Source organism: Mastomys coucha, unplaced genomic scaffold (genome assembly GCF_008632895.1).
Source record: "Mastomys coucha isolate ucsf_1 unplaced genomic scaffold, UCSF_Mcou_1 pScaffold16, whole genome shotgun sequence".
Lineage (NCBI taxonomy): Eukaryota > Metazoa > Chordata > Mammalia > Rodentia > Muridae > Mastomys > Mastomys coucha.
In genome coordinates this window covers 61157630-61169596 of record NW_022196898.1, presented here as the reverse complement: position 1 = coordinate 61169596, position 11967 = coordinate 61157630, and the positions used below count along the sequence as shown (strand labels likewise).

General features: G+C 35.6%; 1 pseudogene; it reads left to right on the top strand.

Annotated features, from left to right (window-relative positions):
- The first annotated feature begins 445 nt into the window (after window positions 1–445).
- LOC116093282 overlaps window positions 446–11967 on the top strand; it is a 41877-nt pseudogene continuing 30355 nt past the window's right edge.

Genomic DNA, 11967 nt, shown 5'->3' with positions numbered 1-11967 from the left:
TTGTGTGATAGAAGGTGGTGATGGTGACAGGAGATTCCCCAGAACCTGGTAGGAGAGCTAGCCTAGTGTACAGAATGGAAAATATAACATCCTGTCTCCATCAAGGTGGAAACAGAAGACTGCCACTGGGACAGTGGATGCCAGCAAACTTGATGAGTGAGTGGGTTCAGAGACCCTGGCACCAAGCACCCATTGGAGGATGGTAGGAGTTTCCCAGCTCCCTACCAGATTCTTAGTCTGAAACATGTGACCATATTCCCCCCAGAGGAACATCACTAATGGCCACGTAGCATGGAACAGAGTTCTGCTTGCTAATGAGGTACCTAGATGGTCCCTGAGAGTTTAGGCAATGAGCTTCCCCCACCAGACACTCCTTCTTATGAAAAGTATTAAATCTCTGGTCCACCCCGAGGAAGGAATATGCACCCATTTTTCATGAGGAACAATGAATAAGCAGTATGGACAAGCCAGGACTGTTTCTCTCATCAAGAACCACTGTGGGAAGCATGGAGAAAGCCTTCATCTTCACAGAGGTGAGTCTCCCACAGATAGCTCCTCCACATTCCCAGACATTCACCCCCATAGCTAAGCCAGAGTTGCCCCTCCCCATGGACCTTGGCTCATCCTCTAGAGGCCCCCTCTGTTATGACTCCTCCTTGCAATTTTGAGCAACATCTGGATGTTCGGGAGTTTGGGAAGCCCTGAGTCTTCAGTCTCAGCCTGTGCTGTTTCTCACCAAGGCTAAGGTCCCCCCACCTTAGGCTGCATTCTACCACCCATAAGATCATCAAATCAGTGAAGGAATAGGGTAAATGATATTTAGAGTATATATATGTGTGTGTGTGTGTGTGTGTATATATATATATATATATATATATATATATATTCACAAAAATGCATATATCCCGAGTTGTCCCAACTCATTCTAACCTAATGCCTATATATATATGTGTGTGTGTGTGTACATATATATGTGTGTATATATGTATATATATATATGTATAGCTTTAGATAAATAAAGAGATCTACTCATAAAAAATGAATAGTAATGAAAAAGAAAATTATGTATCATCTATGTTCAACGTTCTTCAAAGAAGGAAAGGAAGATGAACACGATAAAGAAAACTTTCTAGCAGTGTAGCATGAACATAATCTAAAATATAAAAATAGTATGAAGGAGGATTTAACAGTGGGAATTTATATCAACAATAGAGTGATAATGATATTTAAACCTAAACAAAATATGTTGGCTAATAAGAAAATTCTATGAGGACTTTTATAGTACAAAACTAAGTTGATGGAAATATATTTTATGATTGAGACTATTGAAATTAAATATGTTGCAATTGAAGTCAAAGTTCAATAGAATGACTGAAATCTAAAAATCAAGAAAATACCTCTGATAATTTTGGAGGAAATAGACTAAAATAAGAACATATACATTTAAATTGTTGACCCAATAATTTATTTTTTAACTAAAAAGATGATAGGTTATAGTAATTAACATAATATCTGCTCCCTACACACATTAATTTCAATAAGTAAATGACTGTCCATGAGCTTAAGGAGGCTCACATGGGCAATTAATTTTTAACAGTTATATGATAAAGGGAGAGAGAGAGAGAGAGAGAGAGAGAGAGAGAGAGAGAGAGAGAGAGAGAATCAAATAATTTCTGAGAGAATGGCATAGAAGTTCTAGATAGATTTAAAAATGGTTAGAAAAAACAATAAGACACTTAGCCATTGGAGTTTTCTTCAAGAAATTGTCCTGTGCCAATGGGTTCAAAACTATTTCCCACTTTCTGTTCTGTTTGATTTAGTGTATATAGTTTTATTTTGAGGTCCTTGATCTACTTGGACTTATGCTTTGTGCAGGTTGATAAATACTGATCAATTTGCATTTTCTACATGCAAATACATTGTGTGTAGCTTTCATTACCCTGCCTTGTATTCCTGGCAAGTCGCATGCTCACACTGGCCTAGGAGTTATCTCAGATCCAAAGACTGAAGAAACACGCACACACACACACACACACACACACACACACACACACACCTCAGTTATTCTCACAATGCTTTGGCTAGCAATGACTGTATATACCTAATTCTTCCCCAGCTACCCCAGACCCAGAGGGTAAGTGGCCAAAGGACACTTTTCCTAGTTCTTATATCTCTAATGGCTCCTTCTTCTTTCAAGGACAGTATTAAAAAACTTCTGCATCTCCCACCTTTTCCGACCAGCCATTGGCTGACATTTTGTTGATGGATCAAGAACCAATTGGGAAACAGCACCTTCAGCCCCAGTACTCGAAGGTTCCCAATTAAATAAAAGTATCAGAACTAAGCCCTACACAGACATCCAGTTAGACCAGCATCATTTGTTGAAGACACTTTCTTTTTTCCATTGTACAGTTTTGGTTTCTTTGTCAAAAAGCAAGTATCCTTAGGAATGAGAGTGCATTTCTGAGTCTTCAATTTGATTCCATTGATCAGATAGTTTGTTCTATACCAATACTATGAAGTATTTTTTTTTTTTTATCACTCTTGCTTTGTAGGACAGCTTGAGATTGGAGATGGTGATCCCTCCAGAAGTTCCTTTTTCAGGATTGTTTTGGCTTATCCCAGGTTTTTTCATTTTTCCATATGAAGTTAAGAATTGCTCTTTCAAGGTCTATAAAAAATGTGTTGAAATTTTTATGGGAAGTGCATTGCATCTGTAGATTGCTTTTGGTAAGATGCAATTTTTACTATATTAATCCTACCAATCCATTAGCATGGGAGGTATTTCTATCTTTTGAGGTCTTCCTCAATTTCTTTTTTAGGGACTTGAAGTTCTTGTCATACAAATCTTTCACTTGTTTAGTTAAAGTTACCCCAATATATTTTATATTATTTGTGGCTATTATGAAGTGTTGCTTCCCTAATTTCTTTCTCAGCCTGTTTATCATTTGTGTAATGGATGACTACTGATTTCTTTGAGCTAATTTTGTATCCAGTCACTTTGCTGAAATTGTTTATCAGCTCTAGGACCTGTATGGAAGAGTTAAGGGAAAGATTGAAGGCCCTGAAAGCAATAGCACCCCACAGGAAGACCTACACTGCCACCTCACCTGGATCACTGGGAGCTCCCAGAGACTAAGCTATCAACCAAAAGGCTGGTCAGAGGCCACAGGCACTTATGCAGCCGAAGGCTGCCTTGTCTGGCCTCAGTGGAGAGGATGCCCTTAATCTACAGAGACATGATACACTGGAATGAGTGGATTCTCTGTGGTATGTGGCATCCTCTCAGAAGGAAAAGAAAGGAGGGATTAGAAGGGAAACTCTGGGAGAGTGCACTTAGAGGTTCAGCAGCATTTGGGATGTAAATATACAAATTTAAAAAAGAAGAAGAAAAAAGTAATAATATGTAACCAGTGTCATTAAAGTCTCTATGGGCCTGCTCTGTCAATGACACTAACATCTTTGGCCAATGAAACAGCCAGCAATTATTGCTTACCAGTAGATAAAGAAGCAGTATTCACCCATTTGCCCCTCCAATAGGAAAAACTAACTAACTAACTAACTAACTAACTAACTAACTAACTAAACCATTTTTATGTTGTTATGTGTTTTAAAAGATTTTGTTGTTAATAAAGTCATATTATAATATATTGAGACTTGGGAAGGGGTAATGCTTCTTTCACAAGAGTGAACTTTTAGTCTCATGATACTAGATTCATTATTGTGATAGTAGGTTGATATAAACAACTTGACAACTTCACCACATCTTTGAAGTCACACACTTTGTTATGCTGGGATCCACTGAAAAGCATTACCAGACACCAGTGCAGTGTTGTTTGTTCATTTACAAAAAATCATAAACCAAATGAGCATCTGTTCATTATGACATACCCGACTTTAGATAAATCCTAGGGGTAAATACTGGTTTTAACTTCTAACATCTTCAAATTAGGTGAAGTAATGTCAAAAGAGGTACATATCACTTATATTTTGAGTTTAATATTATTTATTTATATTTTAATGAATGAATTTTGAATTTTGAAAATATGGCAGGCTTATTTGAGAAACATGGTTAATTCTGGGAATTATGGCAAGCTCACATAGTTAATCATCTGCCTTGTGTGAATACTGTGCATGCCACTGGGTCAGATTTGCTCATGTTCTCTTATTGCCGCCAAGTCTGTCATTATATGTCAACCAGAAAACTGCTGACATATTGCCAATTATGTTGAGGCTTCCTGTCACCCTGTCCTAGATTTTATTGCTCTAGGATGAATGCTGTGCAAGCACAAATCAATATGTTAGGGACAGTGAAAAAAAAGTTAAGAAAATTCTTTGCTTATAATTGGAGCAGTGAGTTCATTTACAGTTTGAGCATTCTTGTATTCCTGAGATTTTTTTGTAAGTAAAATATTAAACAAGGAACTAGCAATATTTTCAATGGGGCCATACATCTCAAACAACTATTTAGAAAAAATGTTTAAAAACATTATTATTGTACTCCTAATCAGGTGTTATCTTTTTAAAAATTATTATAATTTGAGAAAATCATACAAAAGAAAAAAGTGTTAGTAAGAAAAGTGAATGCATGCCACGTGGTTGTGGCACATGATTTTAATCCCAGCACTCCACAGGCAGAGGTAGGTTCTGAGTTTGAGACTGGCCAGGGATACACAGAGAAACTTTGATTTGTAAAAATGAACAAACAAGAAAACCAAAGAAGCAACAAAAGCAAGACAAATCTTTGTAATAATTCAAGTATCTGAGAGCACATTACATGACATGCCTTTTGCACTTTGGAATGTTGTAGCTGTGATTACCTGGACAAATAGATGCTACATTAAATTTGTCAACCCTCTGCTATAGATAGGGGCAGTCTAACAAGGCCCCACACCTTGGAGATTTATATGCAGTTAATGGTTAATGGGGGAGGAAGACATATTCTTCACTAATGTAATCACTGGCCTGGTGCCTGTACAAATCTTTATAAACCCTCTTATAAGCAATCTAAATAAGAGTCACTGCATCACAAATCAGAATACAAGCCATGAAAGTAGAAGAGGAACTAATATGGAAGAGGAGTGAGTGGGGGAGAGGGAAAGAAAGTAATGGAGGTGAATATGCCAGAAATAAATGTGAAACAGGTTTGACAAAAGTAACTGCAGTTTGCTCATTGCTGAAATTTGCAATTTGACACTGGAATATATTTTTATTCAATGTAATTATGTTATCTTTGTATGCATTTTTTTACTTTTTGCTAATAACTTATTGATTCATATTCGTAGAGCATTGGGGTAATAGTTTATAGATATTGAAATCTGAGACTAAAAGCAAATTTTAACATTTTCCTTTAGAAATATATTAGTACTAAAGTATCAGAATATTTTTAGAATTCAAAATAGATTCTTATTTCATATAATACATCCCAAGTACAGTTTCTCCTCCCTCCAACCCTCTTTTTCCAAGACTCACTCCTTCCTCCCTTCCCCCTTTCCCTCCAGAAAAGATCAGGCCTCCAAAAAATGCCAGCCAAACAGGTCAAAAGAAGACACAATAAAACAATGCCCAAACTTGGTATCAAGACTGGAAAAGGCAACCTGATAGGAGGAAAAATGTCCCAAGAACAAGCAAAAGAGTCAGAGACAGCCCCAGGCCCACTGTCAAAAGACCCAATAAACACCAAGATAATGCACATAAGTGCAGAGGACCCCATGAAGACTATTAGAGGCCCCATGCCTGCCTGGGAGCCCATATGTGCCTTGCTTAGTCAATCAAGCAAGTTCTCTTTGTGTTCTCCATTCTCTCTGACTCTTACTCTCTTTCCTGTTCCCCTTCTCTGAGATTCCCAAGTGCTAAGAGAAGGCACCCGACTCAACTCTGATTCAACTCTGTCTTTACATAAAGTCTGGCTGTGGATTTCTGCACCTTCTCCCATCTGCTGCCCAAGAAAGTCGTTCTGCCGATAGCAAAACCAGGGACCAATCTATGAATAGAACATAATATCATTAGAAATAATTTCATTTATTTTTTTTCCAGTCAAGTTTAGTTCTACCCTAGGTCTCTGCGGTTTTCTCTTCATCTATGAAACAATAGTCATTTCTCAATAGGACTTTGAAGTACAAGGAAAAGTGGATTCAATATAACAAATGGCAGTGACCATTTCAGATGTTGGGCCAGGAAGAAGCTCCAAAGGACTTTCCAAAGTAAACAAACCAGAAGAAAGAGTTTGGTCTTTGCTGGGTGGTTTGCTGACAATTTGATCCACTGCTGCTTTCTGAATCCTACAGAAGCCACTGCATGTGAAGCCATTGGATTTGCTCAGAAAATTAGTGTGATTCTATGAACACTGCAGCATATGCAAGTGCTATTACCAGGGGAAAGGGTTTCATTCTCCATGACCATTCCTGACACATTATATACCAGTACTTAAAAAATAAAAGAATTGTGGCATGAAGTTTTGCCACATCCACTTTATTTATCTGACATCTTGCTGACTGGTACCACTTCTTAATCATCTCAGGGATTTTTTTTTTTCATAAAATGATCCTACAAAAAGCAGGATGCAAAAGTACTTGCCAAGAACTCCTTGTGTCTCAGAACATGGAGTTTTAAAATACAAGGTTAAACAAATTAATTTCTCGTTGAAAAAGTTTATTGTTTATAAGAATATATTTATTAATAAAGATATATATATATGTTTAAGTATGAATTAAAATTAACCCTGAACTAAAATTCTCATTACAATAATCTAACAGATGTATGAAGGCACATTACTATGTAAAATTAATACTTGTTAATGTTAGAGTGACATTAATTTAGTAGTAACAGGAATTAGCAATGAATGAAGCAGTACAAAGATGATCATTTGTTCACATTTGAACACAAGAGTTTCAAGTTTGTGACATTCTTTGAGTAATTAGATATGTATGTTTAGATTGAACAAAGCTAATTTATATAATTATGAATATAACAATTAAAATATAAATAATGTATAACTCATAAATTATATATGGAAATGTTCCAATATTTAAATAGTAAGTAAGACCTTAAATAGAGCTTCACTTCTAAAGTGAAAAAAGAGAATGAGCTATGAATATGACTTGGTGCTAGAGTTATTGTCTAGTATTCCTGAGACTCCTTGATCCCCAGCTCTGTAATATATAACAACCAGCTACAGTAAAAATAGAAAAACAGAAGATACTGAACAGGAGGAAAGAGATACAAAGGTAAGGTGTTAATAAATGGAATAGAAAGTTACTTCAAAGACTAAAACTAGAATTTATCACAGAGACAAAAACAATTGAGTTAGAATGGAGGTAAAGAATAGGAGGCATAGTTGCAAAAGTATGTAAGGATTAATGGTTACCTTGTCATCAGTGACCTGGTGATTTCAGTATTGAAAGAGGATATCTATCTGAGATGCTATTCAAGAAAATAAATGCTTCCAGATAACTATATTTTGATACTTGAATCATTAAATAAGAAAATGAAAGTAATTTAAAAATAATCAGACAATACGGGTTTTGTGGAACTTAAATCATTTTGCAAAGGTTGCATATTTATAAGGAGATTAGTTAGTAGTTGAAAACATTGTTTTTAATATGATTAATAGATCTGTACACAACTGTGGTTTTTGTAGCATTAGAAATATTATATTTTAAGCTTCCTAGAATTGTTAGCTGAACTGAAGTTAACAGCTTAAATTCTCTGACTTTCTTTTAAATGCTTAGTGAACTGTCACTAGAAAGTACTTTTTCACGGTTCCCAGCACTGTGAAAGTGTTTTATATGGATATAGTATACTAACATAGACTTGAACATACAGTATATTCAAATTGCTTTCTATATGAAAGAGGATGAATTATAGCAAACATTTGTTAACATATTCTTGCAGACAAGAGCCTAACATACGTGCCTACTGAGAGGCTTCATCCAGTAGAGGATGGAAACAGATGCAGACACCTACAGGCAAACATCAAGCAGAACTAGGAAAGTCCTTTGGAAGAATTAGGTATAGGATTGAGCTAGTGGGAGGGGTAAAGACTCCACAAGAAACCCTAGAATGTCAACTAAAGTGGGCCCATGGGGGTCTCACAGAGACTTAACCACCAACCAAAGAGCATGCAGGAGTTGGACATGGACCCCCTACATATTTGTAGCAGATGTGCAGCTTGGTCTTCATGTGGGTCCTCTAACAAATGGAGTAGGGGATGGCTCTGACTGTTGTCTGACATTGAATCCCCTTCCTCTAGCTGGACTATCTAGTTGAGCCTCTGTAGGAGAGGATGCTGAGCTTAGTCCTGTTGTAATTGATGTTTCAGGGTGAGGTGGTGTTTTTAGTCAGGGTTCTCTAGAGTCACAGAACTTATGGTAGTGTCTGTGTAGTAAATGAATTTATTGATGACTTATAGTCTGTAGTCCAACTCCCAATAACGGTCAGCAGCAACTGTGAATGGAAGTCCAAGGATCAAACAGTTTTCCAGTCCCACAAGGCAAGCAGGCGAAGCAGAGCAAGAGAGGGCCTTCTCCCAATGTCCTTATATAGGTCTCCAGTAAAAGGCATGGCCTGGATTAAAGATGTGGTGGCCCACACTTTTAATCCCAGATGACCTTGAATTTGTAGATCTTCCTATCTTAATCTTCTGGGATTCATAGCCACTATGCCTAAAGATCTCCATGCCAAGATTCAAGTAGGAAACTTGTATCTCTCAGCCTCCAGATTAGGGCTACAGGTGGATTGTAGTTCATTTCAGATATAGTCAAGTTGACAACCAGGAATAGCCACTACAGGTGGTATCCAAGTGGTGTGGTTCTTCTTCTCTTAGGAGAAGGGGAGGGGATAGTGGTATGTGGATATTATTGTTGGTGTTTTCATATAATAATATGTCAGAATTCATTCCCCATATAAAAGTACACAATTGTTTTTAAATATGAGGTCGACCTTTAAAACAGAGACAGAAGGGGATACTTACCTCACATAAAGATACTCATAAAATATCTTTTAAATTTATGCATTCTATAAATATTACATCATTGTTGGCCAACTAAATTTCAAAATACAGGACAAAAGAAATGATGAATTTTTGAATAGTCATTAATTTAGTCTTGTTTCTAAGTGTTTTGTACACAAGAAATATGGAAATCTGTAAATGGAAGGGCTAGACTTTGTATTTTTATTATAGCCTTACTTCACAGTTCATTTGCTTTTTGTTAGTTTTCTGATACAACACTTTGAACAAAAGCACCTTGGAAGGAAAGGGTCTATTTTGATTACAATTAAAAATCAATCATTGTAGAAAGTTAAGGAATGAACTAAAACAAGAAACTGAAGCAGAACCAAGGAGGAACACCATTTGCTGGTTTCATCTGACAGCTTCTTATGTAGCCCAAGCCTATCTGCCTTGTGATGGTGACACCCACACTGAGCTGAGCTATCCCATAGCAATCATGAATCAAGGAAATATCTCACAGACATAGATAGCCATAGCCAATCTGAAGGTGGAATTTCTTCAGCTGAGGTTCTCTGCTTAGGTGTCTCTAGGTTGTGCCAAGGTGGCAATAAAATGAATTTATCATGTCTTTAAAATAATTTCTTATTTAAAGAATATAGCATAGAGTTATAAAATTCTATATTAATAAGTTTTGAATTAAGGTCTGCTATAGTTATAAAATTGATAATCTCAAACCTTCACATGATCATTATCAGTTTGATTGTTAATTAGTGAGTACTTACTATGTTTATTATAAATCCATTAAACATGCAAATTTTATTATTTTTATTTTTCCTATAATAAACAGTATAAAATACATGTATATTAGAATAAAATATAAATTTATATTACAGCCATCAATATCTTGAGTGGATTATCTCAAAAATTCATTTCAACATTTTCTATCAGATTTTGCCCTTGAGTCTCATTAGGTTTTGTTCATTTTCTTAAATATGCTTTCTTAAAATTTTCATTTCAAATCCTTTATTATTCTTCTATTTTTAAAGGATATTCTTCATGACTACCACAGACTCCTGTTTACACTAGTAAATGATTCCTTATATAATTAGCTTTAAAATGGATGGAACCATTAGGACCTGAATACTCCATTTTATTTTGATTCTTAATGTATCATTTTTGTGTGTGGGAAAAATTATGTTGAAAAATTGGATGGATACATTGAAGTCTATGGTAGGCAATTAAGATACAAAATTACAACAAACTTTCTGGCATTTGACTTAGTTGATAATCCTACATATATTTTAAGTATGTAGTTAAAATAAAGATAAAACTTACTTAATAGGAGAAAATGATGCAACTTTATTTACTTTTATCATACCATTGTATCTAATAAATTTAATATTTAAGCAATAATTGTTAATTAACTCATTGAAATTTAAAATTAACCTTCCCTAAATAAGTACTGAAAATGATCAGGAAGAACGAAAATACAATTTTTAAAAAAATTTATTTATGTATTCACTTTACAACTTAATATCAGCCATTTCTCTCCTCCTGGTGCCTCCTCACAGAAGTCCTCACTCCCTCCCCTTCTGTTTTGAGAAGGGAAGTCTCCTTCTAGGTGTTCCATCCACTAATCCCACTTCCCTTCACATCAAGTCACTACAGGACTAGGCACATCCTCTCCCACTAAGGCAGACAAGGCTGTCCATTTAGAGGTACAGGATCCACAGGAAGGCACAGGGGCAAGAGGGAACAGCGTAGTTGTTGGGGGGGGGGGGCTGCATGAAGACTAAGCTGCTCATCTGTAACAGATGCATAGGGGCCCTAGATCCAGTCTTTTCTTGCACATTGGTTGCCGATTCAGTCTGAGAGCTTCTACACATCCAGATTAGTTGACTCTGTTGGTCCTTCTGTGGAGTCACTGTCCTCTCCAGTCCCTCAATCCTTCTCTCAACTCTTCCTCAAGATTCCCCAAGCTCCATTATATTGACATTGCAAATGTCTCTAGAATTACTTGTTCTTTCCTTCCTCCTTTTCCTCATATTTACTTCCTCTATTTCCTTCCTCCCTTGTCTCTTTTTCTATTTGATCTATGTTGAGGATCAGGTCTCAGTCCTTATCAAAGTTATGTAAGTGCTTGGCCACAGAAGCATGCCTCCAACCCTAGAATTACTCATTTAATTTAATTTGAACCAGATAGAATTATTGAATAATAATATGTAATAACTCCTGGTGTCTTAATAGTCATCATTGCATATTCTTGGGTTGTTTCTGCCTCTTGTTATCTCTGCCCTTCTGTTACCACATATACTTTTTGCCCCAGTAAGTAGGTCTAGAATATCCAAATGACGCAGCTGATGGCTTGTGACCATATTTTAGAATAGAAACCTAAGATCTTCACTAATTTTGAAATTTCCATTATTTGTGTTCTCATTATTTCTTCCACCCCAAATAAGAAACTATTTTCTTGAACTTAAAATTCTTAAATTTCTGAATATTTATATTTGAATTTTATTTTGATATCAATACAGTTAGATAATAAGTCAATAATACAAACTGAACTGGTAAAAACCAAGCCTAATTCTTTTCTTCTTGGTACATTCTGATTGTCCTGTTGGTTTATAAATATTTTACCTTATGGTACTACTGTCGAATAGTTTTTTGTCATCAAGAGAAAAAGCATATCTTCAATGTATAAATTTCTAGGGGAAAATGTTCTTTATTCTTCCAACCTACATAATGATTTTTTTCTTTTATCTCTTTCACTTCTCCTTAATCTAGCCTAGGGGAAAACATAATTCTTTTTAATTTTCTTTCATAAAGTAACATGGAATACAAGAAAGAAATTCATATCTAGCCATCTTCAGGGGATAAAAGTCCTAATAGATTATTTTACAATTATGATTAAGGATGAAATATAAGACAACCAATGCATGAAAACAGTAATTTTCCACAAAAGACTCATATAAAGAATTATTTTTTTCCCTCAAGTTTAATGGTAGCTGTATTTTTTT